This window comes from Garra rufa, chromosome 2 (assembly GCF_049309525.1).
Source record: "Garra rufa chromosome 2, GarRuf1.0, whole genome shotgun sequence".
NCBI classification, from domain to species: domain Eukaryota; kingdom Metazoa; phylum Chordata; class Actinopteri; order Cypriniformes; family Cyprinidae; genus Garra; species Garra rufa.
Window position 1 is genome coordinate 67,294,815 of NC_133362.1, and position 27,100 is coordinate 67,321,914.

The window sequence follows — 27,100 nt, forward strand, 5'->3', positions numbered from 1 at the left end:
CTTAAAAAATGTGGTTTTCTCCTTTGGCGATTCTGCTTGTTAACATCAGGTGTCTCCAATAATGATCAATCATCACTTCGTTAATCACTAATTATCTCATTAACTTTAACTCTGCTTCAGTGTTAATTTAACTCTCTGATTTTAACACTTGACACTTTTGAGAGTGGAATCATATAAACTCCCTGGAGAGTTAATTTAACTCTGGCCTTTTTGCTGTGTAGAGCATATAAGTTTTTAAAATATTCCCTTGCATTGTTTTATATATGATGTTATGTATATATATATATATATATATATATATTATATATATATATATATATATATATATATATATATATATATAATAATAATAGACCTTACCTGATTCAGCTGGACTGTACTGGGTGCCTGTTTCCAGCATGCCTTTGCCACGTTGAGAAGGAAGGGGTCTGGGTCCAGATGCAGGAAAGAAATAAATTTAATAATAATCACAAATAAACAAACAAACGAGCAAACAAACAGCCAACACGGCACAACACGACTAGAATAATACAAAGAGAACAAAACAAGAAACACGATCTAGAGCAGGGATAGCACACCGACAGGATGACAAAACACATCTAAAACAAACCACACAGAAGACAATGCAGCCAGAATGAGGAGTGAGACATGAGCAGCTTTAAAGTCCGTATAATAGTGAACAGGTGTGAGTAGAGACGAGTGTAACGATCACAAGACAGGTGTATACAATCAAGGGAGTGCAGTGCAAGGGAAAGGGAAACAGCGACCTCAGGTGGCTGAGGGAAACCCCACAGCCCAGATCATGACAGCCTTGTTTGGTTGCACATCCTGTAGAGCAGTAATACCCACCATGGAAGACTCAGAAGGGACTGAAGAGTACATAAGTGTAAATAAATTGATAAAAAAAAAACATCCAGTTTAACATCACATTACATATTTTAAAAAATTTAAATGTGTACATTGGTCATGTTTTCGCTTTTTGTCTCCTGAGGGTCTCTCATCAATTTGAACAGATTCTGAAGGTGTGCCTTTAGATGGAATAAAATTTGAAGCATTATAGATCTAGCAATGCTCTCACAATAACCAAAAACATAGTAATAAGACTAATCTTACCTACAACAATCTGACCGTTACCATTCAAAGTCAACTGATCATTTGATGATACAAGTTTTCTGAGATTTTCTTTCACACTTTCATTTTTTGATTTGTTGTAGTGGTGGATTATGCTTCGCATTAAGAATACGTGTGCTGAAGCATGTTCATAAAATAATTATTTTTCCGCATTCCAGCAAACAGTTGTTCTGCAGTTTGAGTGTTCAACCACCCACTTAGTTCTGGGACTAAGTCGATTCTTCTGAGGCCATCTTTCGGGTCTTTTGTATTATATTCATGAAAGCGGTTATACAGAGCATAATGCTCAGAAGAACCGCTTAGAGGACGGCAAGTGGGATCCTTTTCCGGCTGTTTAACCTTTAACCAAGTAAAATTCAGGGTCAACTTCTTTTCTTTAGCCAGCTGAATATTTTCAGGTGTTGGCTCCGCAAGTCTGCCTTCATGAGGGCTAAAGGGTAAAGTGTCTGGTTCCCGAAGATTGGCATGTGTTGCTAGTCCTCTAGCAAAATCATATATTGACACATTTGGGAAGTGTTTCCAAGACAAGAGCAAATCAGTAAAGTCTCTTGGAGACTCTGCTCTAATGTTAAATTTAATTGAGTACACTACTCCACAGGGACAAGTAATTACTGCCCATCCACCTAACAAAATAGGAAGAAATAATTAGTAGAATGTACAAATAAGCATTAAGTAGTCTAGGAAAATTGCTTTAACTTTTAGAAATATAACTGTAGTTGCTATCAAGTGTAATGAATAAAACAATATAAAATAATTATTACATTATAATCATCATAGTAAATGCCGAGGAGAGTGGAAAGAAATCTTACCAGAAGCATCCCAGATCTGCTGGAACACTTTATCATACGAGGAGCGGTTTTGCATCTCCTGTCTTAACCGTAAAACAAGGTCCATCTTTGATCCTTTCGACTCCAAACCGCACTCTTTGCAGAGTTTCCTTATGGCTTCAACCTAAACCATCATTATGACAATGATAAAAAGCATTGACTAATTTATTAATAAGTGTTATCTAAGATCTCACCTTCATCTTTAAGAGCTCATCTCCAAGTCGTTCTTCAGTGATATCAAGATCCACCGTATCACATGGCTTGTTTTTTTTTTTTTTTTTTTTTTTTCTCTCGCAAATTCTGTGTTTAACACCATTCCGGATTTCCTTGTGTTGGCACCAATCCACGGAGCCCAAAAATCATAACTCTGGGGAACTACAAGGGTGTTATTCTTGCCACCTTGCATTAACAAACACATTGTAAAGCACACAAGTTAACAAAAACAGTACTATAACTATTAATAACACAAAACAATTAAACCACCACCATAGTAACAATAACAATAATAATAATAATAATAATAAACCAACTTCGCAGAAATCCCAGACCAACCATCTCTTGTGTCACTTGCTCCCAGAAGGACACAATGTTGGTGTTTCCCTCAAAGTCTTCAGGGGGAGTTTTTATTTCACTGACTAAAACAAATGGAATTCATATAAAAAAACAAGCATAAACTTTTAAATTTTAGGTACACAGCAAAAAGGCCAGAGTTAAATTAACACTAAAGCAGAGTTAAAGTTAATGAGATAATTAGTGATTAATGAAGTGATGATTGATCATTATTGAAGACACCTGATGTTAACAAGCACAATCGCCAAAGGAGAAAATCACATTTTTTAAGAAACCATTACAGTGGTCAGTGTTTGCATTAGTTGGGCTCTTGAACTTAACATTTGTAAAATCTGATCTTATTTGGCTGCTGTAGCAGTGTTATAACAGCCAGATAAAAGGCACTCAGGTTTTCAAGAATTCTTTGTGAAGTATTAGACTATGGTTTTTATCACTGGTTACATAGACTCTTTGAATGAGAATCACATCTTTAATCAGACAGATATGTAAATAGAAAGTATTTTGATCAAAGTCTATACAGATAAAAGACAAATATACCACTTAAGACACACAGACATGAAGAATCAGTGTGAGAACCACAACAACGGTGACCATAAAAAAAAGCGTGCTGTAGCCAATCAGAACTCATCCATGACTCCCATCATGCATTGCGGTATGGATAAATTATGAGAGTTCAGAGTTGATCTGTTTATCTGAACACGTCATTTGTCACCGTTCCTGAGATTCATACGCTGGTTATTGATGTCTGTGTGTGTCAAAACAAAACAAATTTTGACTTACGAGAAATTCTTCCAGAATATACTTTAAAGAAAGATGGAGAGGTTTGTTTGTTGTGGACTCATGAGACTAAATATATGCAACAGTTATTAGACTGAGCTCTTTTAGAAGCTTATCTATGAGTTACAGTTCCTTTAACGGAAAATAACTCCGAGATATGACTCTAAATTGAGTTCAATGACTCAGGTCAAGCAATCATTACACTAAAACATAACCATCACCCCCTGATGACTTGTGGACTTGGCTTGTCTGGTTGTTTTCCCCCAAATAAAGCAGCCCAGCAAGATCTAATGTTAACGACATAAGGGTCAAGAGCCCAACTAATGCAAACACTGACCACTATAATGGTTGCTTAAAAAATGTGATTTTCTCCTTTGGCAATTCTGCTTGTTAACATCAGGTGTCTTCAGTAATGATCAATCATCACTTCGTTAATCACTAATTATCTCATTAACTTTAACTCTGCTTCAGTGTCAATTTAACTCTCTGATTTTAACACTTGACACTTTTGAGAGTGGACACATATAAACTCCCTGGAGAGTTAATTTAACTCTGGCCTTTTTGCTGTGTACTGTTCAGTGAAGTAACTTACAAGGCACAGTAAATACTCCTTTTTTGTGGAGGTCCATGATTACCACTTTAGGGTAATAACCACAATTTATGCAGGAGTACATGTAATCATGATTTGTCAGTGCTTCAAATTGAATGTATGCATGAAGCACACTGTCATGGTTAGGAAGCTGAGTATTTTCAGTGGCTTCAAGCAGGCTGAGGAAATATTAAAAAATATTTCTAATAATTTATTTAAGCAGCAATACCGGGTACTATAATGGGTAACATACCTGAATAGCATTGCAAAGAATCATGCATAAATGCAGACAAATCAGCAGGTGGTCATTAAAATTATGAATTCAATCTGTGTACTCTTGATAGCGGAATGTCATTCTGCAGTTGCTGCAGATTTTGTAGTAGGTGGAAATACCTTAAAAGAGTGTGTTTTGCTTTTCAAACGGCAGTCATTCAACATTTCTGAATATTGTTGTATTTTAAAAAAAGAGATTTTTTTTACCTTCAATAACTCCTGTGAAGGTCAGAATCTTTGCTCTTGATGTTATGAAGATCGGCTCGCTTAACATATGAAATGACAGGGAACAAAAAGATAGTGAATGAGTCATTAGGTGCCATGTTCAGTACAGCTGCATTTTTTTAGATCTCTATTCAGTTAAATAGCAGAAGTTATTACTTGGTAACGTTATTAACAACGGCCCTACTTTGTTGAACTAATGTGGCTCAAACGACACAACCATGTTCATTAAACAGTCTTTAGCTAGTTCGTTTCCACAACAATGCAGCACAAATAAGCAAGCATTTTACCTTTTGAAATACACTACTCTGCTACAGTTGTGTTGAATCGCCCGAGTGTTTATTTATTTAAATGCCTTTAAAAGATGTAGTTTTGTGAACACGGACAAAGAAATGCCAGCCGTGACGAATGCCAATAAACCATATACAAAAGCTCATTTGCGCTTAATGTAACTCTTTAAAATGATCTTCTGTTTTTATTGTGTATTGTGTATTGTGTTTTATTGTGAGAGTTAAATTAACAAAAACAGTACTATAACTATTAATAACACAAAACAATTAAACCACCACCATAGTAACAATAACAATAATAATAATAATAATAAACCAACTTCGCAGAAATCCCAGACCAACCATCTCTTGTGTCACTTGCTCCCAGAAGGACACAATGTTGGTGTTTCCCTCAAAGTCTTCAGGGGGAGTTTTTATTTCACTGACTAAAACAAATGGAATTCATATAAAAAAACAAGCATAAACTTTTAAATTTTAGGTACACAGCAAAAAGGCCAGAGTTAAATTAACACTAAAGCAGAGTTAAAGTTAATGAGATAATTAGTGATTAATGAAGTGATGATTGATCATTATTGAAGACACCTGATGTTAACAAGCACAATCGCCAAAGGAGAAAATCTAATTTTTTAAGAAACCATTACAGTGGTCAGTGTTTGCATTAGTTGGGCTCTTGAACTTAACATTTGTAAAATCTGATCTTATTTGGCTGCTGTAGCAGTGTTATAACAGCCAGATAAAAGGCACTCAGGTTTTCAAGAATTCTTTGTGAAGTATTAGACTATGGTTTTTATCACTGGTTACATAGACTCTATGAATGAGAATCACATCTTTAATCAGACAGATATGTAAATAGAAAGTATTTTGATCAAAGTCTATACAGATAAAAGACAAATATACCACTTAAGACACACAGACATGAAGAATCAGTGTGAGAACCACAACAACGGTGACCATAAAAAAAAGCGTGCTGTAGCCAATCAGAACTCATCCATGACTCCCATCATGCATTGCGGTATGGATAAATTATGAGAGTTCAGAGTTGATCTGTTTATCTGAACACGTCATTTGTCACCGTTCCTGAGATTCATACGCTGGTTATTGATGTCTGTGTGTGTCAAAACAAAACAAATTTTGACTTACGAGAAATTCTTCCAGAATATACTTCCCAGACAGCACACATACGTCGGGCCGATGTCGGCCCGTAAGCAGAACGTCGGCCTCATAAACTCTAAGATCTAAAAAGGATCGGCCAGGCGTAGGCGGGTGTAATTTGGTCAGTGCTCTACTTTGCCAGCTCATCAAAGGTCGGCTCTGAGTCGGCTCACGACAGAAGGCCGATGCCGCGTTTTTCTGTTTGAACTTGTACGGTTACTCGTCTCTTAGCAACCCACCAGAGAGATGGCGACTCCCCCGGCGACATCCGTGGCTTTCAGGTAAGTTTTCACTTGAGTTTAATTGGAAAAAATATATTATTTTGTCAATTTTGTGACACTTTATAACTAGTAAGGCGCTTGGTGCACTGTAGTACAGGTAAAAGACTTTGCGTGAGCCCTACTTGAGACTTTGGCTCGTTTCCAAATAAGGTTAACTTGTTTAGCTAACGCTAATGGATTTTATTTTACTGTGTTTCCAGCTGTTTCTCTGAGGGGACGAGCTAACGTTAGACACTGAGCAGCAAAAAGCTTAGTTCAGAGTTTGTTTTTAGTTTTTATTTCAGTAGTGTTACACTACTTTGTCCTAACTAACGTTTTTCGTCGTGTTTTTCACTCTGTTACAGGCTGCCAGAAAGTCTCCGTCTCTACGGTGAGCCAGCTATTGTTGTGGTTCCTTTTTAAACTAACAGTCTGTTGGATAATGATTGAACGAGACTAGATTGATAATGTAATGTTTCAATTCTAGATGTTTACTTTTGTAAATACTGCGTGACTTTGACGTATTTTAATTTGTTGAATGTCTAAGTTTACACTGGAGAGGTTGCCACGGAAACGGGGCGGCAGCAAGACACCTGACACAAAACTCCATCTCTCGCTGCTGTTGTCACTGCTTTTAGGTAAGTTTAGTGCTTAAAATCACACAATTAATACATAAAACTGTTCCTTACTTGTAATTGACGCGTTTCTGTTGAATATTTACTTTGTAGAAATGGTTTAATGTCTTCGAAAAAGTCTGTTAGCATCTCACAGATGAAGTATGCTAACTCTAGAGATTGAGGTCTTCCCACATAGCAATTGACATCTGGCCCAGCTCTGGGCCAAGCAAAGCAGTTACACTCGGCCCAAATGCCACAAAGAATTACGGCCCTTGTGCGGCCCAAATCTGCAATACAGCCATGAGCCACACATGAGCCATAACTGGCCCAAATCTCAGCCAAATGGTAACTTATAACCAGCCCTGAACAGGGCCAGAACGTGTTTTAATAGTGCTACCCAATCTCAGCCTTCAGTCAACCAGATAGAGACCACCCTGATATCAAGCAACCATTGAATCAATGTCAGAAATGGTTGATTTGTCAATGTTAATGACATTGAATTAATATCACCCGCTATTAATGCTAAAAAGAATGTTAAAATTTCAACAAATCACCATTATTGTGATCAGTAATAGCTTTAGTTGGGCTCTTGACTATTACTTTTTGTTAAGTTAACTGTCTTTTGGATCTACAATAGTGTTTCAGTATAAACACTGAGGCCAAAAAAAAAGTAAAAAAAAAAATGCAGTTGGAGCAGATTACTATTTGTGATGGTGTCAATTAAGTTAAAGAAACTAAAGCTGATAAATAGTACTGAATAAAATTGTTGGTCTTTCATTACTGATGTAAGTGTTCTTTATCACAAATGCAAAAATTCTGTGGTAATGTTAAGTAAGATTTAGACATCAACACTTGTCATGCAAACCACATCAATGGTGACAATCATCAAGCTAATTCAGATAAACAGATCAACTGCAATGCATGCTGGGAATCATGAATGAGTTTTGTACTATGTTAATACCCAGCATGCATTTCTACATAAAAATTTGTTTTGCCGAATGTCACCATTGTTGAGTTGCATACGCTGATTCTTGATGTGTTTTTTCCCGGTTAATTTATAGAAGTACGATATCTGGACCCCTGCTAAAATTTGTCTCAAAAAAAAAACAACGACATATAAATTCAAACACACTTGTGAACAAATATTTAAGCAAGCTCACCAAGATTGCAATTACTATCATCTGCTCCCAGCAGATTTTAGCTTTCATTGTCTTAACCAATGTATTTTACCACATTGTTACAAAAGACAATGAAAATCTAACATTAGAGTCAAGAGTCTAACTACAGCAAATACTGATCACAACAATGGTGGTTTGATAAATTTTCAACATAAATAGCGGATACAAAAGATTCATAAATCAACCATTTTGGACATTGATTCAATGGTTAACTGCTATCACTGTGGTCTCTATGTGGTTGACTAAAGGCTGAGATTGGGTAGCACTATTAAAACATGTTCTGGCCCAGTTTAGAGCTGGTTATAAGTTACTATTTGGCTGAGATTTGGGCCAGTTATGGCTCACGTGTGCCTCATGTCTGTAGTCCAGATTTGGGCCGCACACGGGCCGTAATTCTTTGCGGCATTCGGGCCGAGTGTAACTGCTTGCTTGGCCCAGAGCTGGGCCAGACGTCAATTGCTATGTGGGTAGTGGGGAATTTTATGTGTAAAACAAGTATTGATTTTATTTTATGTACAAGGAATATTGAGGGCTTTATCGGTAGTATTAAATATGAAGAATCAAGCTTAAGTGATCATAAACCGATTTTTATGCAAGTAGACTGGAGTTCTGTGAAAAGAGGGCCAGGGGTATGGGTTTTAAATACAGAGATTTTGAAGAATGAGGATTATGTGTTAAGTATTAAAGAAATTATTGTAAAGGAAAAGAAGAATGAAATGTACACTGAAGATAAAAGAATATGGTGGGAAAATGTTAAATATCTAGTTAAAAAATTTACAATAAAGTACTGCAAGTTAATACAGAGAAGTAAGAAAAATAAGGAGAGAGAAATACGAGAAAATTTGGAAAAGGAATTAAATGAAAATGGAAAAGATATACAAAAAATAAAAGACTTGGAGGGATGTTTGAAAGATTTGGAAGAGGAAAAATATGAAGGTGCGAGATTAAGAAGTAAAGCTAAATATACTGTGGAAGGTGAAAAATGTACAAAATTTTTCTTTGACCTAGAAAAAAGAAGAGGGAAAGCTGAAATGATTAAAGAAATAAGAGGGGAAAATGGTATAGTTGTGCAAACTAATGAGGAAATATTAAAAGAAGTTAAAGCATACTATGAGAACTTGTTTAGTGCAGAGGGGGTGAGGGAAGAAGAGAAACTGGAGCTACTGAAGCAAATTAAAGAAACAGTGAGAGAAGTAGACAAAAAAGAGTGTGATGAAGAGATAAGAGAAGAAGAGATAAAAAGAGCAATAAGTGAATTAAACAAAAAGAAAAGTCCAGGTATAGATGGGTTGGGGAGTGAATTTTATATGGCTTTTAAAGATTTTTTAACTAGCATCTTAAAAGAAGTATATGTAGAGATTTTTAAGAAAGGAGAATTAAATCATAGAATGGGAATGGGTTTAATGAAGATGATATACAAAAAGAAAGGAGAGAAGACAGATTTAAAGAACTACAGACCGATTACAATGCTGAACACTGACTTAAAGATTTTATCTAAAATTTTAGCCAATAGATTGAAGGAAGTCATGCCAAGTATAATTAAAACAAACCAAGTGTACGGAGTGAAGGGAAGAGACATAGCAGATACAACTATTAGCATAAAAGATATGATAAGGTACATGCAGGAAAAGAACAAAGATGGTTTTGTTATTAGTCTAGATTTCGAGAAAGCTTTTGACAGGGTGGAGCATGATTTTTTTATTTGATGTTTTAAAAAGTTTTGGTTTTGGAGAAAATTTTATTAAATGGATTAGGATCTTATACAAAAGTACAAGCACAAAAATTAAATGTAATGGGTTTTTAACACAGTGTTTTAAAATTACCAGATCAATAAGGCAAGGATGCCCACTGTCAGCGCTTTTATATTCTTTAGTTGCGGAACCGTTGGGACTTACTATTAAACATGAAGAGGGAATTAAAGGAATAGGTATCGAGGGAGGAGAAAGTAAAATTTATCAATATGCAGATGACACAACGTTATTGTTGAAAGATTTGGATAGTGGAAAAAAAGCAATGGAATTTGTACAAAAGTACTGTAGAGGATCAGGAGCTAAAGTAAATGAGGACAAAACGGTGTATTTAAGATTTGGGGGGGCAGTGGTTTTAACAGAGCATTTTACTTTTAAGGAAACTAAAGAAATAAAGATTTTAGGGGTTTTAATGGGGAGGGATGAAAAGAAAGCAGAAGAAACTATGTGGGAGGAAGCATTAGGAGGGATTGAAAGAAGACTGACTTTTTGGAAAATGAGAACATTAAATTTGAAAGGGAAGGTTTTAGTCCTTAATGTTTTAATGATTTCTAAACTATGGTATATTTTATATGTGTCATCTATGCCGTTGTGGGTAGAAAAAAGGCTGAAAAAATGTTTTTTAGATTTTTTATGGGAAGGGAAGCCGCCAAGAATCGCATACAATACTTTAATAGGAGCAGTGGGGAAGGGAGGATTGGGGTTAATGGATGTGAAACAAAGAAAGAACAGTTTGAGAGTGAAACTAATAAAAAAGTATTTGGATGAAGAAAACAAAACGGCATGGAAGAGAACAATGGGGCATTTTTTAAGTGAGTGTAGTAATTTTAATTTGGGGGACAACATCTTGTGGATGAAAACAAAAAAATGGATGACAGAGGGGTTGCCAGATTTTTATAAAGAACTGATGGAGGCATGGGGCAAATTTTTAACTAATGTGGTTTTTAAGCCGCAAGGTAGAGAGAACATTTTAAATCAGCCTTTATTCTTAAACAACTGCATTTTAAATCAAGGGAAGGAGATTTTTTTTAAGAAATGGTGGGATGTGGGGATCACGAAAGTCAGAGATGTTTTATATGAATTCAAAGAGGGGTTTTTACCATTGCAATACATTGTGGACGTGATGGAGGAGGCAAAGGAGGATTATAGCAGACAAGACATAACAAACAAATATGATATAATTAAGAATGCTGTACCTCAAGAGTGGATAATGAGAATTGAAAACATGGAAGAAGGGAAACAAGGGAAAGATGGGTGTGTGAGGCTGGGGGAAAAATTATATGCTTTTAATGAATGTAATGTGAAAAAGTTTTATTGTGTTTTTAGAGATGCTGTTTTTAAGAAACCTGTCGCAAATGAATATTGGTATAAGAAATTCAACAATGTAGAAGAACAAAGTATTTGGGGAAATATAAATGGGGAATTAGTACAAGCAAAACTGGAAAACTTGGAGTATTTTATAAGACACAAAGTGGTTTTTACTGATGTTATTTTAAATAAGATTGGAATGGAAGAAAGTGGCATATGCAAAGTCTGTAAAGCAGGGGATGAAAATTTTTTACACTTGTTTTTCTATTGTAGTAAATTAGACAATTTTAAGAATAAATGTGAGAATATGATTTTAAAATTAAGAGGAGAAGGGAATGGAAATTTTCAATGGTTGAGGGTTTTTATGTTGGGAATTGAAAAGCAATGTAAAAACAAGAAATGTCTAAATTTACTGGTGTTGTTAATGAAGAGTGCAATATGGGAAAGAAGGTTGATGGAAAAGAAAGAGAATTATGTAATGGACGTGTGGTATGTTTTTAAAAGAAAACTTGAAAAATATGTACAATGTTTGTTTTATTATTTCAAAATTGAAAAAAAGCTGGATGTTTTTTCTAAAACTTTTACACACGGGGTCTTAAAGCTCTTGAAGGACATGGGACTGGAGATGTCTTTTTTAGAACCCTGAAGAAATGGATTACTTTTATTGAATGTATTTATTGTGTATTTAATTCTAATACAGAGAGTTTCTGTAATTGTTGAAGCACGTCCAATGATTTTACAGTGACCTGTATTGTTTTAAAGTTTTTCAATAAAAAAAAAAAAAAAAAAAAAGGTTGGTTAAAGCGCCTGTCTAGTAAACAGGAGATCCTGCGTTTCGAATCCCAGCGATGCCTTTGGTTGCGCGCCACAATACAGCCGAGCTCGTGCTTTACCTAAAAACGGACGGCGAATGGCGACACAGAGGAGCTTGTGGACCGCGGGCGGTTTCTCTTGCAACACTACCCTCTCACCTGCTTTTGGAGGATAGCATCCCAGGCTAACGGGTCCCACCGAGGAGGCGCCGTGGCTTAGTTGGTTAAAGCTCCTCTCTAGTACACAGGAGATCCTGGGTTCGAATCCCAACGGTGCCTTGGGTGGCGCTCCAGTCCAGTAAGCGTGCCTCCACTGTGCACAGACCTGAGGACCTGTCTTTCTGCCCACGCCACAGGATGTTTGAAGTGGTGATTCATGCATCCTCTAAGTCACTGCCAGATGAGGTCATTCAACTCAGTCGTGGCTTTCTGGTAACTCTCATACTGTGGAGTTTTGCCCTCGGGCAGTAGAAATTTGTAGACATTTTCTTTTAGCATCCACCTCTGGATGTTTTAACCCTCTGAGTCACCCCCCGATAACCCTGCATGCGGTTTGGCGCCGTGGCTTAGCTGGCTAAAGTGCTTGTCCTCTAAACAGGAGATCCTGGGTTCAAATCCCAGCGGTACCGTGGGCGGGGTTCCAGTCCAGCATGCGCAAGTTTTTCCGAAAGCGACCCGCAAACAGTGGCAGCGAGTGGTTAATTTTGCTAACCGCCCCGACTCACTTGTCGGCAAACGCCTTAAAGCTGTCCAGCGCCCAGTCAGCCAACCCCTGGCCTCTTCTCTGGAAGCCTGGATCATCTGAGTCGCCTTCCCGTAGGGCGAACGTGCTTCCAGGCTAGTCTAGTAAACAGGAGATCCTGCGTTTCGAATCCCAGCGGTGCCTTTCCACCGGTGGCTGTCTCTGGCCTCGCTGTTGAATGGGGACCACGGCGACGCTCTGTTTTTGAACCGTGCAAAGACCTGAGGACCTGTCTTTCTGCCCACACAGCGTGCCACTCGGTTGAGCTGGACGGGCACAAATCTTTAAGAAAAGCCCTCAGTGGCCCAGCCTGGCATACCGACGGGCTCTGTGGCGCAATGGATAGCGCATTGGACTTCTAGGCTGCCAGATGAGGCCATTCAAAGGTTGTGGGTTCGAGTCCCACCAGAGTCGTGCTTTTTGGCATTTTGTTAAGCCCGTACTGCGCAGTGTTGCTCTCGGACTGCAGAAACCATTTTGAGGCCTCCTGTTCTCAGCGTACATTGATTTAAAAAAAAAAAAATGTCAATCATATTTAAAAGGTAGCAAAACATGCCCAAGATCCAATTCAGTGAGGTATGGCAATCACTGTCTTGCATCAAGTGAAGGCAGCAGGACGTTCGAAGTGTTGATTCATGAATCCTCTAAGCCGCCCTCCCCTCGCCTAGCATGCGGGGTGGCGCCGTGGCTTAGTTGGTTAAAGCGCCTGTCTTGTAAACAGGAGATCCTGGGTTCGAATCCCAGCGGTTCCTTTCCACCGGTGGCTGTCTCTGGCCTCGCTGTTGAATGGGGACCACGGCGACGCTCTGTTTTTGAACCGTGCAAAGACCTGAGGACCTGTCTTTCTGCCCACACAGCGTGCCACTCGGTTGAGCTGGACGGGCACAAATCTTTAAGAAAAGCCCTCAGTGGCCCAGCCTGGCATACCGACGGGCTCTGTGGCGCAATGGATAGCGCATTGGACTTCTAGGCTGCCAGATGAGGCCATTCAAAGGTTGTGGGTTCGAGTCCCACCAGAGTCGTGCTTTTTGGCATTTTGTTAAGCCCGTACTGCGCAGTGTTGCTCTCGGACTGCAGAAACCATTTTGAGGCCTCCTGTTCTCAGCGTACATTGATTTAAAAAAAAAAAAATGTCAATCATATTTAAAAGGTAGCAAAACATGCCCAAGATCCAATTCAGTGAGGTATGGCAATCACTGTCTTGCATCAAGTGAAGGCAGCAGGACGTTCGAAGTGTTGATTCATGAATCCTCTAAGCCGCCCTCCCCTCGCCTAGCATGAGGGGTGGCGCCGTGGCTTAGTTGGTTAAAGCGCCTGTCTAGTAAACAGGAGATCCTGGGTTCGAATCCCAGCGGTGCCTTTGGTTGCGCGCCACAATACAGCCGAGCTCGTGCTTTACCAAAACACGGACGGCGAATGGGGACACAGAGGAGCTCGAGGACAGCGGGTGGTTTCTCTTGCAGCACTACCCTCTCACCTGCTTTTGGAGGATAGCATCCCAGGCTATCGAGTCCCACCGAGGAGGTGCCGTGGCTTAGTTGGTTAAAGCTCCTCTCTAGTACACAGGAGATCTTGGGTTCGAATCCCAACGGTGCCTTGGGTGGCGCTCCAGTCCAGTAAGCGTGCCTCCACTGTGCACAGACCTGAGGACCTGTCTTTCTGCCCACGCAACAGGATGTTTGAAGTGGTGATTCATGCATCCTCTAAGTCACTGCCAGATGAGGTCATTCAACTCAGTTGTGGCTTTCTGGTAACTCTCATACTGTGGAGTTTTGCCCTCGGGCAGTAGAAATTTGTAGACATTTTCTTTTAACATCCGCCTCTGGATGTTTTAACCCTCTGAGTCACCCCCCGATAACCCTGCATGCGGTTTGGCGCCGTGGCTTAGTTGGCTAACGTGCTTGTCCTCTAAACAGGAGATCCTGGGTTCAAATCCCAGCGGTACCGTGGGCGGGGTTCCAGTCCAGCAAGCGCAAGTTTTTCCGAAAGCGACTCGCAAACAGCGGCAGCGAGTGGTTAATTTTGCTAACCGCCCCGACTCACTTGTCGGCAAACGCCTTAAAGCTGTCCAGCGCCCAGTCAGCCAACCCCTGGCCTCTTCTCTGGAAGCCTGGATCATCTGAGTCGCCTTCCCGTAGGGCGAACGTGCTTCCAGGCTAGTCTAGTAAACAGGAGATCCTGCGTTTCGAATCCCAGCGATGCCTTTGGTTGCGCGCCACAATACAGCCGAGCTCGTGCTTTACCAAAACACGGACGGCGAATGGGGACACAGAGGAGCTCGAGGACAGCGGGTGGTTTCTCTTGCAGCACTACCCTCTCACCTGCTTTTGGAGGATAGCATCCCAGGCTATCGAGTCCCACCGAGGAGGTGCCGTGGCTTAGTTGGTTAAAGCTCCTCTCTAGTACACAGGAGATCTTGGGTTCGAATCCCAACGGTGCCTTGGGTGGCGCTCCAGTCCAGTAAGCGTACCTCCACTGTGCACAGACCTGAGGACCTGTCTTTCTGCCCACGCAACAGGATGTTTGAAGTGGTGATTCATGCATCCTCTAAGTCACTGCCAGATGAGGTCATTCAACTCAGTTGTGGCTTTCTGGTAACTCTCATACTGTGGAGTTTTGCCCTCGGGCAGTAGAAATTTGTAGACATTTTCTTTTAACATCCGCCTCTGGATGTTTTAACCCTCTGAGTCACCCCCCGATAACCCTGCATGCGGTTTGGCGCCGTGGCTTAGTTGGCTAAAGTGCTTGTCCTCTAAACAGGAGATCCTGGGTTCAAATCCCAGCGGTACCGTGGGCGGGGTTCCAGTCCAGCAAGCGCAAGTTTTTCCGAAAGCGACTCGCAAACAGCGGCAGCGAGTGGTTAATTTTGCTAACCGCCCCGACTCACTTGTCGGCAAACGCCTTAAAGCTGTCCAGCGCCCAGTCAGCCAACCCCTGGCCTCTTCTCTGGAAGCCTGGATCATCTGAGTCGCCTTCCCGTAGGGCGAACGTGCTTCCAGGCTAGTCTAGTAAACAGGAGATCCTGCGTTTCGAATCCCAGCGATGCCTTTGGTTGCGCGCCACAATACAGCCGAGCTCGTGCTTTACCAAAAAACGGACGGCGAATGGGGACACAGAGGAGCTCGAGGACAGCGGGTGGTTTCTCTTGCAGCACTACCCTCTCACCTGCTTTTGGAGGATAGCATCCCAGGCTATCGAGTCCCACCGAGGAGGCGCCGTGGCTTAGTTGGTTAAAGCTCCTCTCTAGTACACAGGAGATCCTGGGTTCGAATCCCAACGGTGCCTTGGGTGGCGCTCCAGTCCAGTAAGCGTGCCTCCACTGTGCGCAGACCTGAGGACCTGTCTTTCTGCCCACGCAACAGGATGTTTGAAGTGGTGATTCATGCATCCTCTAAGTCAGTGTTTCTCAACTCCAGTCCTCGGGACCCACTGCTCTGCACATTTTGTATGTCTTCCTCATTTAAGGCACCTGATTTTGATCATCAGCTCATTAGTAGAAAGATTCATGAACTGAACTGAGTGTGTCAGACTCAGAAACATACAAAATGTGCAGAGCAGTGGGTCCCGAGGACTGGAGTTGAGAAACACTGCTCTAAGTCACTGCCAGATGAGGTCATTCAAAGGTTGTGGGTTCAAGTCCCACCAGAGTCGTGGCTTTCTGGTAACTCTCATACTGTGGAGTTTTGCCCTCAGGCAGTAGAAATTTGTAGACATTTTCTTTTAGCATCCGCCTCTGGATGTTTTAACCCTCTGAGTCACTCTCCCGATAGCTCTGCATGCGGTTTGGCGCCGTGGCTTAGTTGGTTAAAGCGCCTGTTTCGTAAACAGGAGATCCTGAGTTCAAATCCCAGCGGTGCCTTGGGCGGGGTTCCAGTCCAGCAAGCGCAAGCTTTTCCGAAAGCGACCCGCAAACAGCGGCAGCGAGTGGTTAATTTTGCTAACCGCCCCGACTCACTTGTCGGCAAACGCCTTAAAGCTGTCCAGCGCCCAGTCAGCCAACCCCTGGCCTCTTCTCTGGAAGCCTGGATCATCTGAGTCGCCTTCCCGTAGGGCGAACGTGCTTCCAGGCTAGTCTAGTAAACAGGAGATCCTGCGTTTCGAATCCCAGCGATGCCTTTGGTTGCGCGCCACAATACAGCCGAGCTCGTGCTTTACCAAAAAACGGACGGCGAATGGGGACACAGAGGAGCTCGAGGACAGCGGGTGGTTTCTCTTGCAGCACTACCCTCTCACCTGCTTTTGGAGGATAGCATCCCAGGCTATCGAGTCCCACCGAGGAGGCGCCGTGGCTTAGTTGGTTAAAGCTCCTCTCTAGTACACAGGAGATCCTGGGTTCGAATCCCAGCGTTTCCTTTCCACCGGTGGCTGTCTCTGGCCTCGCTGTTGAATGGGGACCACGGCGACGCTCTGTTTTTGAACCGTGCAAAGACCTGAGGACCTGTCTTTCTGCCCACACAGCGTGCCACTCGGTTGAGCTGGACGGGCACAAATCTTTAAGAAAAGCCCTCAGTGGCCCAGCCTGGCATACCGGCGGGCTCTGTGGCGCAATGGATAGCGCATTGGACTTCTAGGCTGCCAGATGAGGCCATTCAAAGGTTGTGGGTTCGAGTCCCACCAGAGTTGTGCTTTTTGGCATTTTGTTAAGCCCGTACTGCGCAGTGTTGCTCTCGGACTGCAGAAACCATTTTGAGGCCTCCTGTTCTCAGCGTACATTGATTTAAAAAAAAAAAAATGTCAATCATATTTAAAAGGTAGCAAAACATGCCCAAGATCCAATTCAGTGAGGTATGGCAATCACTGTCTTGCATCAAGTGAAGGCAGCAGGACGTTCGAAGTGTTGATTCATGAATCCTCTAAGCCGCCCTCCCCTCGCCTAGCATGGGGGGTGGCGCCGTGGCTTAGTTGGTTAAAGCTCCTCTCTAGTACACAGGAGATCCTGGGTTCGAATCCCAACGGTGCCTTGGGCGGCGCTCCAGTCCAGTAAGCGTGCCTCCACTGTGCACAGACCTGAGGACCTGTCTTTCTGCCCACGCAACAGGATGTTTGAAGTGGTGATTCATGCATCCTCTAAGTCACTGCCAGATGAGGTCATTCAACTCAGTCGTGGCTTTCTGGTAACTCTCATACTGTGGAGTTTTGCCCTCGGGCAGTAGAAATTTGTAGACATTTTCTTTTAGCATCCGCCTCTGGATGTTTTAACCCTCTGAGTCACCCCCCGATAACCCTGCATGCGGTGTGGCGCCGTGGCTTAGTTGGCTAAAGTGCTTGTCCTCTAAACAGGAGATCCTGGGGTCAAATCCCAGCGGTACCGTGGGCGGGGTTCCAGTCCAGCAAGCGCAAGTTTTTCCGAAAGCGACCCGCAAACAGCGGCAGCGAATGGTTAATTTTGCTAACCGCCCCGACTCACTTGTCGGCAAACGCCTTAAAGCTGTCCAGCGCCCAGTCAGCCAACCCCTGGCCTCTTCTCTGGAAGCCTGGAACATCTGAGTCGCCTTCCCGTAGGGCGAACGTGCTTCCAGGCTAGTCTAGTAAACAGGAGATCCTGGGTTCGAATATCAGCGGTGCCTTTGGTTGCGCGCCACAATACAGCCGAGCTCGTGCTTTACCAAAACACGGATGGCGAATGGGGACACAGAGGAGCTCGAGGACAGCGGGTGGTTTCTCTTGCAGCACTACCCTCTCACCTGCTTTTGAAGGATAGCATCCCAGGCTATCGAGTCCCACCGAGGAGGCGCCGTGGCTTAGTTGGTTAAAGCTCCTCTCTAGTACACAGGAGATCCTGGGTTCGAATCCCAACGGTGCCTTGGGTGGCGCTCCAGTCCAGTAAGCGTGCCTCCACTGTGCACAGACCTGAGGACCTGTCTTTCTGCCCACGCCACAGGATGTTTGAAGTGGTGATTCATGCATCCTCTAAGTCACTGCCAGATGAGGTCATTCAACTCAGTCGTGGCTTTCTGGTAACTCTCATACTGTGGAGTTTTGCCCTCGGGCAGTAGAAATTTGTAGACATTTTCTTTTAGCATCCACCTCTGGATGTTTTAACCCTCTGAGTCACCCCCCGATAACCCTGCATGCGGTTTGGCGCCGTGGCTTAGCTGGCTAAAGTGCTTGTCCTCTAAACAGGAGATCCTGGGTTCAAATCCCAGCGGTACCGTGGGCGGGGTTCCAGTCCAGCATGCGCAAGTTTTTCCGAAAGCGACCCGCAAACAGTGGCAGCGAGTGGTTAATTTTGCTAACCGCCCCGACTCACTTGTCGGCAAACGCCTTAAAGCTGTCCAGCGCCCAGTCAGCCAACCCCTGGCCTCTTCTCTGGAAGCCTGGATCATCTGAGTCGCCTTCCCGTAGGGCGAACGTGCTTCCAGGCTAGTCTAGTAAACAGGAGATCCTGCGTTTCGAATCCCAGCGGTGCCTTTCCACCGGTGGCTGTCTCTGGCCTCGCTGTTGAATGGGGACCACGGCGACGCTCTGTTTTTGAACCGTGCAAAGACCTGAGGACCTGTCTTTCTGCCCACACAGCGTGCCACTCGGTTGAGCTGGACGGGCACAAATCTTTAAGAAAAGCCCTCAGTGGCCCAGCCTGGCATACCGACGGGCTCTGTGGCGCAATGGATAGCGCATTGGACTTCTAGGCTGCCAGATGAGGCCATTCAAAGGTTGTGGGTTCGAGTCCCACCAGAGTCGTGCTTTTTGGCATTTTGTTAAGCCCGTACTGCGCAGTGTTGCTCTCGGACTGCAGAAACCATTTTGAGGCCTCCTGTTCTCAGCGTACATTGATTTAAAAAAAAAAAAATGTCAATCATATTTAAAAGGTAGCAAAACATGCCCAAGATCCAATTCAGTGAGGTATGGCAATCACTGTCTTGCATCAAGTGAAGGCAGCAGGACGTTCGAAGTGTTGATTCATGAATCCTCTAAGCCGCCCTCCCCTCGCCTAGCATGCGGGGTGGCGCCGTGGCTTAGTTGGTTAAAGCGCCTGTCTTGTAAACAGGAGATCCTGGGTTCGAATCCCAGCGGTTCCTTTCCACCGGTGGCTGTCTCTGGCCTCGCTGTTGAATGGGGACCACGGCGACGCTCTGTTTTTGAACCGTGCAAAGACCTGAGGACCTGTCTTTCTGCCCACACAGCGTGCCACTCGGTTGAGCTGGACGGGCACAAATCTTTAAGAAAAGCCCTCAGTGGCCCAGCCTGGCATACCGACGGGCTCTGTGGCGCAATGGATAGCGCATTGGACTTCTAGGCTGCCAGATGAGGCCATTCAAAGGTTGTGGGTTCGAGTCCCACCAGAGTCGTGCTTTTTGGCATTTTGTTAAGCCCGTACTGCGCAGTGTTGCTCTCGGACTGCAGAAACCATTTTGAGGCCTCCTGTTCTCAGCGTACATTGATTTAAAAAAAAAAAAATGTCAATCATATTTAAAAGGTAGCAAAACATGCCCAAGATCCAATTCAGTGAGGTATGGCAATCACTGTCTTGCATCAAGTGAAGGCAGCAGGACGTTCGAAGTGTTGATTCATGAATCCTCTAAGCCGCCCTCCCCTCGCCTAGCATGAGGGGTGGCGCCGTGGCTTAGTTGGTTAAAGCGCCTGTCTAGTAAACAGGAGATCCTGGGTTCGAATCCCAGCGGTGCCTTTGGTTGCGCGCCACAATACAGCCGAGCTCGTGCTTTACCAAAACACGGACGGCGAATGGGGACACAGAGGAGCTCGAGGACAGCGGGTGGTTTCTCTTGCAGCACTACCCTCTCACCTGCTTTTGGAGGATAGCATCCCAGGCTATCGAGTCCCACCGAGGAGGTGCCGTGGCTTAGTTGGTTAAAGCTCCTCTCTAGTACACAGGAGATCTTGGGTTCGAATCCCAACGGTGCCTTGGGTGGCGCTCCAGTCCAGTAAGCGTGCCTCCACTGTGCACAGACCTGAGGACCTGTCTTTCTGCCCACGCAACAGGATGTTTGAAGTGGTGATTCATGCATCCTCTAAGTCACTGCCAGATGAGGTCATTCAACTCAGTTGTGGCTTTCTGGTAACTCTCATACTGTGGAGTTTTGCCCTCGGGCAGTAGAAATTTGTAGACATTTTCTTTTAACATCCGCCTCTGGATGTTTTAACCCTCTGAGTCACCCCCCGATAACCCTGCATGCGGTTTGGCGCCGTGGCTTAGTTGGCTAACGTGCTTGTCCTCTAAACAGGAGATCCTGGGTTCAAATCCCAGCGGTACCGTGGGCGGGGTTCCAGTCCAGCAAGCGCAAGTTTTTCCGAAAGCGACTCGCAAACAGCGGCAGCGAGTGGTTAATTTTGCTAACCGCCCCGACTCACTTGTCGGCAAACGCCTTAAAGCTGTCCAGCGCCCAGTCAGCCAACCCCTGGCCTCTTCTCTGGAAGCCTGGATCATCTGAGTCGCCTTCCCGTAGGGCGAACGTGCTTCCAGGCTAGTCTAGTAAACAGGAGATCCTGCGTTTCGAATCCCAGCGATGCCTTTGGTTGCGCGCCACAATACAGCCGAGCTCGTGCTTTACCAAAAAACGGACGGCGAATGGGGACACAGAGGAGCTCGAGGACAGCGGGTGGTTTCTCTTGCAGCACTACCCTCTCACCTGCTTTTGGAGGATAGCATCCCAGGCTATCGAGTCCCACCGAGGAGGCGCCGTGGCTTAGTTGGTTAAAGCTCCTCTCTAGTACACAGGAGATCCTGGGTTCGAATCCCAACGGTGCCTTGGGTGGCGCTCCAGTCCAGTAAGCGTGCCTCCACTGTGCGCAGACCTGAGGACCTGTCTTTCTGCCCACGCAACAGGATGTTTGAAGTGGTGATTCATGCATCCTCTAAGTCACTGCCAGATGAGGTCATTCAAAGGTTGTGGGTTCAAGTCCCACCAGAGTCGTGGCTTTCTGGTAACTCTCATACTGTGGAGTTTTGCCCTCGGGCAGTAGAAATTTGTAGACATTTTCTTTTAGCATCCGCCTCTGGATGTTTTAACCCTCTGAGTCACTCTCCAGATAAACCTGCATGCGGTTTGGCGCCGTGGCTTAGTTGGTTAAAGCGCCTGTTTCGTAAACAGGAGATCCTGGGTTCAAATCCCAGCGGTGCCTTGGGCGGGGTTCCAGTCCAGCAAGCGCAAGCTTTTCCGAAAGCGACCCGCAAACAGCGGCAGCGAGTGGTTAATTTTGCTAACCGCCCCGACTCAGTTGTCGGCAAACGCCTTAAAGCTGTCCAGCGCCCAGTCAGCCAACCCCTGGCCTCTTCTCTGGAAGCCTGGATCATCTGAGTCGCCTTCCCGTAGGGCGAACGTGCTTCCAGGCTAGTCTAGTAAACAGGAGATCCTGCGTTTCGAATCCCAGCAATGCCTTTGGTTGCGCGCCACAATACAGCCGAGCTCGTGCTTTACCAAAAAACAGACGGCGAATGGCGACACAGAGGAGCTTGTGGAACGCGGGCGGTTTCTCTTGCAACACTACCCTCTCACCTGCTTTTGGAGGATAGCATCCCAGGCTAACGGGTCCCACCGAGGAGGCGCCGTGGCTTAGCTGGTCAAAGCGCCTGTCTTGTAAACAGGAGATCCTGGGTTCGAATCCCAGCGGTTCCTTTCCACCGGTGGCTGTCTCTGGCCTCGCTGTTGAATGGGGACCACGGCGACGCTCTGTTTTTGAACCGTGCAAAGACCTGAGGACCTGTCTTTCTGCCCACACAGCGTGCCACTCGGTTGAGCTGGACGGGCACAAATCTTTAAGAAAAGCCCTCAGTGGCCCAGCCTGGCATACCGACGGGCTCTGTGGCGCAATGGATAGCGCATTGGACTTCTAGGCTGCCAGATGAGGCCATTCAAAGGTTGTGGGTTCGAGTCCCACCAGAGTCGTGCTTTTTGGCATTTTGTTAAGCCCGTACTGCGCAGTGTTGCTCTCGGACTGCAGAAACCATTTTGAGGCCTCCTGTTCTCAGCGTACATTGATTTAAAAAAAAAAAATGTCAATCATATTTAAAAGGTAGCAAAACATGCCCAAGATCCAATTCAGTGAGGTATGGCAATCACTGTCTTGCATCAAGTGAAGGCAGCAGGACGTTCGAAGTGTTGATTCATGAATCCTCTAAGCCGCCCTCCCCTCGCCTAGCATGCGGGGTGGCGCCGTGGCTTAGTTGGTTAAAGTGCCTGTCTAGTAAACAGGAGATCCTGGGTTCGAATCCCAGCGGTGCCTTTGGTTGCGCGCCACAATACAGCCGAGCTCGTGCTTTACCAAAACACGGACGGCGAATGGGAACACAGAGGAGCTCGAGGACAGCGGGTGGTTTCTCTTGCAGCACTACCCTCTCACCTGCTTTTGGAGGATAGCATCCCAGGCTATCGAGTCCCACCGAGGAGGCGCCGTGGCTTAGTTGGTTAAAGCTCCTCTCTAGTACACAGGAGATCTTGGGTTCGAATCCCAACGGTGCCTTGGGTGGCGCTCCAGTCCAGTAAGCGTGCCTCCACTGTGCACAGACCTGAGGACCTGTCTTTCTGCCCACGCAACAGGATGTTTGAAGTGGTGATTCATGCATCCTCTAAGTCACTGCCAGATGAGGTCATTCAACTCAGTCGTGGCTTTCTGGTAACTCTCATACTGTGGAGTTTTGCGCTCGGGCAGTAGAAATTTGTAGACATTTTCTTTTAACATCCGCCTCTGGATGTTTTAACCCTCTGAGTCACCCCCCGATAACCCTGCATGCGGTTTGGCGCCGTGGCTTAGTTGGCTAAAGTGCTTGTCCTCTAAACAGGAGATCCTGGGTTCAAATCCCAGCGGTACCGTGGGCGGGGTTCCAGTCCAGCAAGCGCAAGTTTTTCCGAAAGCGACCCGCAAACAGCGGCAGCGAGTGGTTAATTTTGCTAACCGCCCCGACTCACTTGTCGGCAAACGCCTTAAAGCTGTCCAGCGCCCAGTCAGCCAACCCCTGGCCTCTTCTCTGGAAGCCTGGATCATCTGAGTCGCCTTCCCGTAGGGCGAACGTGCTTCCAGGCTAGTCTAGTAAACAGGAGATCCTGCGTTTCGAATCCCAGCGGTGCCTTTCCACCGGTGGCTGTCTCTGGCCTCGCTGTTGAATGGGGACCACGGCGACGCTCTGTTTTTGAACCGTGCAAAGACCTGAGGACCTGTCTTTCTGCCCACACAGCGTGCCACTCGGTTGAGCTGGACGGGCACAAATCTTTAAGAAAAGCCCTCAGTGGCCCAGCCTGGCATACCGACGGGCTCTGTGGCGCAATGGATAGCGCATTGGACTTCTAGGCTGCCAGATGAGGCCATTCAAAGGTTGTGGGTTCGAGTCCCACCAGAGTCGTGCTTTTTGGCATTTTGTTAAGCCCGTACTGCGCAGTGTTGCTCTCGGACTGCAGAAACCATTTTGAGGCCTCCTGTTCTCAGCGTACATTGATTTAAAAAAAAAAAATTTGTCAATCATATTTAAAAGGTAGCAAAACATGCCCAAGATCCAATTCAGTGAGGTATGGCAATCACTGTCTTGCATCAAGTGAAGGCAGCAGGACGTTCGAAGTGTTGATTCATGAATCCTCTAAGCCGCCCTCCCCTCGCCTAGCATGCGGGGTGGCGCCGTGGCTTAGTTGGTTAAAGCGCCTGTCTAGTAAACAGGAGATCCTGGGTTCGAATATCAGCGGTGCCTTTGGTTGCGCGCCACAATACAGCCGAGCTCGTGCTTTACCAAAACACGGACGGCGAATGGGGACACAGAGGAGCTCGAGGACAGCGGGTGGTTTCTCTTGCAGCACTACCCTCTCACCTGCTTTTGGAGGATAGCATCCCAGGCTATCGAGTCCCACCGAGGAGGCGCCGTGGCTTAGTTGGTTAAAGCTCCTCTCTAGTACACAGGAGATCCTGGATTCGAATCCCAACGGTGCCTTGGGTGGCGCTCCAGTCCAGTAAGTGTGCCTCCACTGTGCACAGACCTGAGGACCTGTCTTTCTGCCCACGCAACAGGATGTTTGGCTTTCTGGTAACTCTCATACTGTGGAATTTTGCCCTCGGGCAGTAGAAATTTGTAGACATTTTCTTTTAGCATCCGCCTCTGGATGTTTTAACCCTCTGAGTCACCCCCCGATAACCCTGCATGCGGTTTGGCGCCGTGGCTTAGTTGGCTAAAGTGCTTGTCCTCTAAACAGGAGATCCTGGGTTCAAATCCCAGCGGTACCGTGGGCGGGGTTCCAGTCCAGCAAGCGCAAGTTTTTCTGAAAGCGACCCGCAAACAGCGGCAGCGAGTGGTTAATTTTGCTAACCGCACCGACTCACTTGTCGGCAAACGCCTTAAAGCTGTCCAGCGCCCAGTCAGCCAACCCCTGGCTTCTTCTCTGGAAGCCTGGATCATCTGAGTCGCCTTCCCGTAGGGCGAACGTGCTTCCAGGCTAGTCTAGTAAACAGGAGATCCTGCGTTTCGAATCCCAGCGATGCCTTTGGTTGCGCGCCACAATACAGCCGAGCTCGTGCTTTACCAAAAAACGGACGGCGAATGGGGACACAGAGGAGCTCGAAGACAGCGGGTGGTTTCTCTTGCAGCACTACCCTCTCACCTGCTTTTGGAGGATAGCATCCCAGGCTATCGAGTCCCACCGAGGAGGCGCCGTGGCTTAGTTGGTTAAAGCTCCTCTCTAGTACACAGGAGATCCTGGGTTCGAATCCCAACGGTGCCTTGGGTGGCGCTCCAGTCCAGTAAGCGTGCCTCCACTGTGCGCAGACCTGAGGACCTGTCTTTCTGCCCACGCAACAGGATGTTTGAAGTGGTGATTCATGCATCCTCTAAGTCACTGCCAGATGAGGTCATTCAAAGGTTGTGGGTTCAAGTCCCACCAGAGTCGTGGCTTTCTGGTAACTCTCATACTGTGGAGTTTTGCCCTCAGGCAGTAGAAATTTGTAGACATTTTCTTTTAGCATCCGCCTCTGGATGTTTTAACCCTCTGAGTCACTCTCCCGATAACCCTGCATGCGGTTTGGCGCCGTGGCTTAGTTGGTTAAAGCGCCTGTTTCGTAAACAGGAGATCCTGGGTTCAAATCCCAGCGGTGCCTTGGGCGGGGTTCCAGTCCAGCAAGCGCAAGCTTTTCCGAAAGCGACCCACAAACAGCGGCAGCGAGTGGTTAATTTTGCTAACCGCCCCGACTCACTTGTCGGCAAACGCCTTAAAGCTGTCCAGCGCCCAGTCAGCCAACCCCTGGCATCTTCTCTGGAAGCCTGGATCATCTGAGTCGCCTTCCCGTAGGGCGAACGTGCTTCCAGGCTAGTCTAGTAAACAGGAGATCCTGCGTTTCGAATCCCAGCGATGCCTTTGGTTGCGCGCCACAATACAGCCGAGCTCGTGCTTTACCAAAAAACGGACGGCGAATGGGGACACAGAGGAGCTCGAGGACAGCGGGTGGTTTCTCTTGCAGCACTACCCTCTCACCTGCTTTTGGAGGATAGCATCCCAGGCTATCGAGTCCCACCGAGGAGGCGCCGTGGCTTAGTTGGTTAAAGCTCCTCTCTAGTACACAGGAGATCCTGGGTTCGAATCCCAACGGTGCCTTGGGTGGCGCTCCAGTCCAGTAAGCGTGCCTCCACTGTGCACAGACCTGAGGACCTGTCTTTCTGCCCACGCCACAGGATGTTTGAAGTGGTGATTCATGCATCCTCTAAGTCACTGCCAGATGAGGTCATTCAAAGGTTGTGGGTTCAAGTCCCACCAGAGTCGTGGCTTTCTGGTAACTCTCATACTGTGGAGTTTTGCCCTCAGGCAGTAGAAATTTGTAGACATTTTCTTTTAGCATCTGCCTCTGGATGTTTTAACCCTCTGAGTCACTCTCCCGATAACCCTGCATGCGGTTTGGCGCCGTGGCTTAGTTGGTTAAAGCGCCTGTTTCGTAAACAGGAGATCCTGGGTTCAAATCCCAGCGGTGCCTTGGGCGGGGTTCCAGTCCAGCAAGCGCAAGCTTTTCCGAAAGCGACCCGCAAACAGCGGCAGCGAGTGGTTAATTTTGCTAACCGCCCCGACTCACTTGTCGGCAAACGCCTTAAAGCTGTCCAGCGCCCAGTCAGCCAACCCCTGGCCTCTTCTCTGGAAGCCTGGATCATCTGAGTCGCCTTCCCGTAGGGCGAACGTGCTTCCAGGCTAGTCTAGTAAACAGGAGATCCTGCGTTTCGAATCCCAGCGATGCCTTTGGTTGCGCGCCACAATACAGCCGAGCTCGTGCTTTACCAAAAAACGGACGGCGAATGGCGACACAGAGGAGCTTGTGGACCGCGGGCGGTTTCTCTTGCAACACTACCCTCTCACCTGCTTTTGGAGGATAGCATCCCAGGCTAACGGGTCCCACCGAGGAGGCGCCGTGGCTTAGCTGGTCAAAGCGCCTGTCTTGTAAACAGGAGATCCTGGGTTCGAATCCCAGCGGTGCCTTTCCACCGGTGGCTGTCTCTGTCCCGAGGAACAGTCCTGGGTCAGTGCCAAAGACATACTGGACCCTCAACTCACTGCCGCGTTTCACCTGGAACATCCAGGGAAACCGGCTCCTCGGCGCCAAGGAGTGGCTCGCGTCGGGAGCCGCTCGCAGGGGAGGGGCTCTGTCACCGATCGTGCCTCTGTGGCCCTCTCCGAACGATCTCAGCGGGAA

At 45.9% G+C, this 27,100-nt stretch overlaps 24 non-coding genes across 24 annotated transcripts; all 24 read left to right on the forward strand.

Annotated features, from left to right (window-relative positions):
• Positions 1–12,309: 12,309 nt before the first annotated feature.
• On the forward strand, positions 12,310–12,383 carry trnar-ucu (transfer RNA arginine (anticodon UCU)). The gene has a single exon. It is a non-coding gene; the product is annotated as a tRNA-Arg (tRNA).
• A 437-nt stretch (positions 12,384–12,820) lies between these two features.
• Positions 12,821–12,910, forward strand: trnar-ucu (transfer RNA arginine (anticodon UCU)). The gene is given in 2 exon segments: positions 12,821–12,857; positions 12,875–12,910. It is a non-coding gene; the product is annotated as a tRNA-Arg (tRNA).
• A 264-nt stretch (positions 12,911–13,174) lies between these two features.
• trnat-ugu (transfer RNA threonine (anticodon UGU)) lies at positions 13,175–13,248 on the forward strand. Its single transcript has one exon. It is a non-coding gene; the product is annotated as a tRNA-Thr (tRNA).
• A 180-nt stretch (positions 13,249–13,428) lies between these two features.
• trnar-ucu (transfer RNA arginine (anticodon UCU)) lies at positions 13,429–13,518 on the forward strand. The gene is given in 2 exon segments: positions 13,429–13,465; positions 13,483–13,518. It is a non-coding gene; the product is annotated as a tRNA-Arg (tRNA).
• A 264-nt stretch (positions 13,519–13,782) lies between these two features.
• On the forward strand, positions 13,783–13,856 carry trnat-agu (transfer RNA threonine (anticodon AGU)). Its single transcript has one exon. It is a non-coding gene; the product is annotated as a tRNA-Thr (tRNA).
• Positions 13,857–15,213: 1,357 nt separating this feature from the next.
• On the forward strand, positions 15,214–15,287 carry trnar-ucu (transfer RNA arginine (anticodon UCU)). Its single transcript has one exon. It is a non-coding gene; the product is annotated as a tRNA-Arg (tRNA).
• Positions 15,288–16,281: 994 nt separating this feature from the next.
• trnat-cgu (transfer RNA threonine (anticodon CGU)) lies at positions 16,282–16,355 on the forward strand. Its single transcript has one exon. It is a non-coding gene; the product is annotated as a tRNA-Thr (tRNA).
• A 674-nt stretch (positions 16,356–17,029) lies between these two features.
• Positions 17,030–17,119, forward strand: trnar-ucu (transfer RNA arginine (anticodon UCU)). Its single transcript is given in 2 exon segments — positions 17,030–17,066; positions 17,084–17,119. It is a non-coding gene; the product is annotated as a tRNA-Arg (tRNA).
• Positions 17,120–18,576: 1,457 nt separating this feature from the next.
• Positions 18,577–18,650, forward strand: trnar-ucu (transfer RNA arginine (anticodon UCU)). The gene has a single exon. It is a non-coding gene; the product is annotated as a tRNA-Arg (tRNA).
• A 437-nt stretch (positions 18,651–19,087) lies between these two features.
• Positions 19,088–19,177, forward strand: trnar-ucu (transfer RNA arginine (anticodon UCU)). The gene is given in 2 exon segments: positions 19,088–19,124; positions 19,142–19,177. It is a non-coding gene; the product is annotated as a tRNA-Arg (tRNA).
• A 264-nt stretch (positions 19,178–19,441) lies between these two features.
• trnat-ugu (transfer RNA threonine (anticodon UGU)) lies at positions 19,442–19,515 on the forward strand. The gene has a single exon. It is a non-coding gene; the product is annotated as a tRNA-Thr (tRNA).
• Positions 19,516–19,695: 180 nt separating this feature from the next.
• On the forward strand, positions 19,696–19,785 carry trnar-ucu (transfer RNA arginine (anticodon UCU)). Its single transcript is given in 2 exon segments — positions 19,696–19,732; positions 19,750–19,785. It is a non-coding gene; the product is annotated as a tRNA-Arg (tRNA).
• A 264-nt stretch (positions 19,786–20,049) lies between these two features.
• trnat-agu (transfer RNA threonine (anticodon AGU)) lies at positions 20,050–20,123 on the forward strand. The gene has a single exon. It is a non-coding gene; the product is annotated as a tRNA-Thr (tRNA).
• A 1,380-nt stretch (positions 20,124–21,503) lies between these two features.
• trnat-cgu (transfer RNA threonine (anticodon CGU)) lies at positions 21,504–21,577 on the forward strand. The gene has a single exon. It is a non-coding gene; the product is annotated as a tRNA-Thr (tRNA).
• Positions 21,578–21,997: 420 nt separating this feature from the next.
• On the forward strand, positions 21,998–22,071 carry trnat-ugu (transfer RNA threonine (anticodon UGU)). Its single transcript has one exon. It is a non-coding gene; the product is annotated as a tRNA-Thr (tRNA).
• A 180-nt stretch (positions 22,072–22,251) lies between these two features.
• Positions 22,252–22,341, forward strand: trnar-ucu (transfer RNA arginine (anticodon UCU)). The gene is given in 2 exon segments: positions 22,252–22,288; positions 22,306–22,341. It is a non-coding gene; the product is annotated as a tRNA-Arg (tRNA).
• A 263-nt stretch (positions 22,342–22,604) lies between these two features.
• On the forward strand, positions 22,605–22,678 carry trnat-agu (transfer RNA threonine (anticodon AGU)). The gene has a single exon. It is a non-coding gene; the product is annotated as a tRNA-Thr (tRNA).
• Positions 22,679–23,191: 513 nt separating this feature from the next.
• trnar-ucu (transfer RNA arginine (anticodon UCU)) lies at positions 23,192–23,265 on the forward strand. The gene has a single exon. It is a non-coding gene; the product is annotated as a tRNA-Arg (tRNA).
• Positions 23,266–23,702: 437 nt separating this feature from the next.
• trnar-ucu (transfer RNA arginine (anticodon UCU)) lies at positions 23,703–23,792 on the forward strand. Its single transcript is given in 2 exon segments — positions 23,703–23,739; positions 23,757–23,792. It is a non-coding gene; the product is annotated as a tRNA-Arg (tRNA).
• Positions 23,793–24,057: 265 nt separating this feature from the next.
• On the forward strand, positions 24,058–24,131 carry trnat-agu (transfer RNA threonine (anticodon AGU)). The gene has a single exon. It is a non-coding gene; the product is annotated as a tRNA-Thr (tRNA).
• Positions 24,132–24,584: 453 nt separating this feature from the next.
• On the forward strand, positions 24,585–24,658 carry trnar-ucu (transfer RNA arginine (anticodon UCU)). Its single transcript has one exon. It is a non-coding gene; the product is annotated as a tRNA-Arg (tRNA).
• Positions 24,659–25,451: 793 nt separating this feature from the next.
• On the forward strand, positions 25,452–25,525 carry trnat-cgu (transfer RNA threonine (anticodon CGU)). Its single transcript has one exon. It is a non-coding gene; the product is annotated as a tRNA-Thr (tRNA).
• Positions 25,526–26,318: 793 nt separating this feature from the next.
• On the forward strand, positions 26,319–26,392 carry trnat-cgu (transfer RNA threonine (anticodon CGU)). Its single transcript has one exon. It is a non-coding gene; the product is annotated as a tRNA-Thr (tRNA).
• Positions 26,393–26,812: 420 nt separating this feature from the next.
• On the forward strand, positions 26,813–26,886 carry trnat-ugu (transfer RNA threonine (anticodon UGU)). Its single transcript has one exon. It is a non-coding gene; the product is annotated as a tRNA-Thr (tRNA).
• The last annotated feature ends 214 nt before the right edge of the window (positions 26,887–27,100 follow it).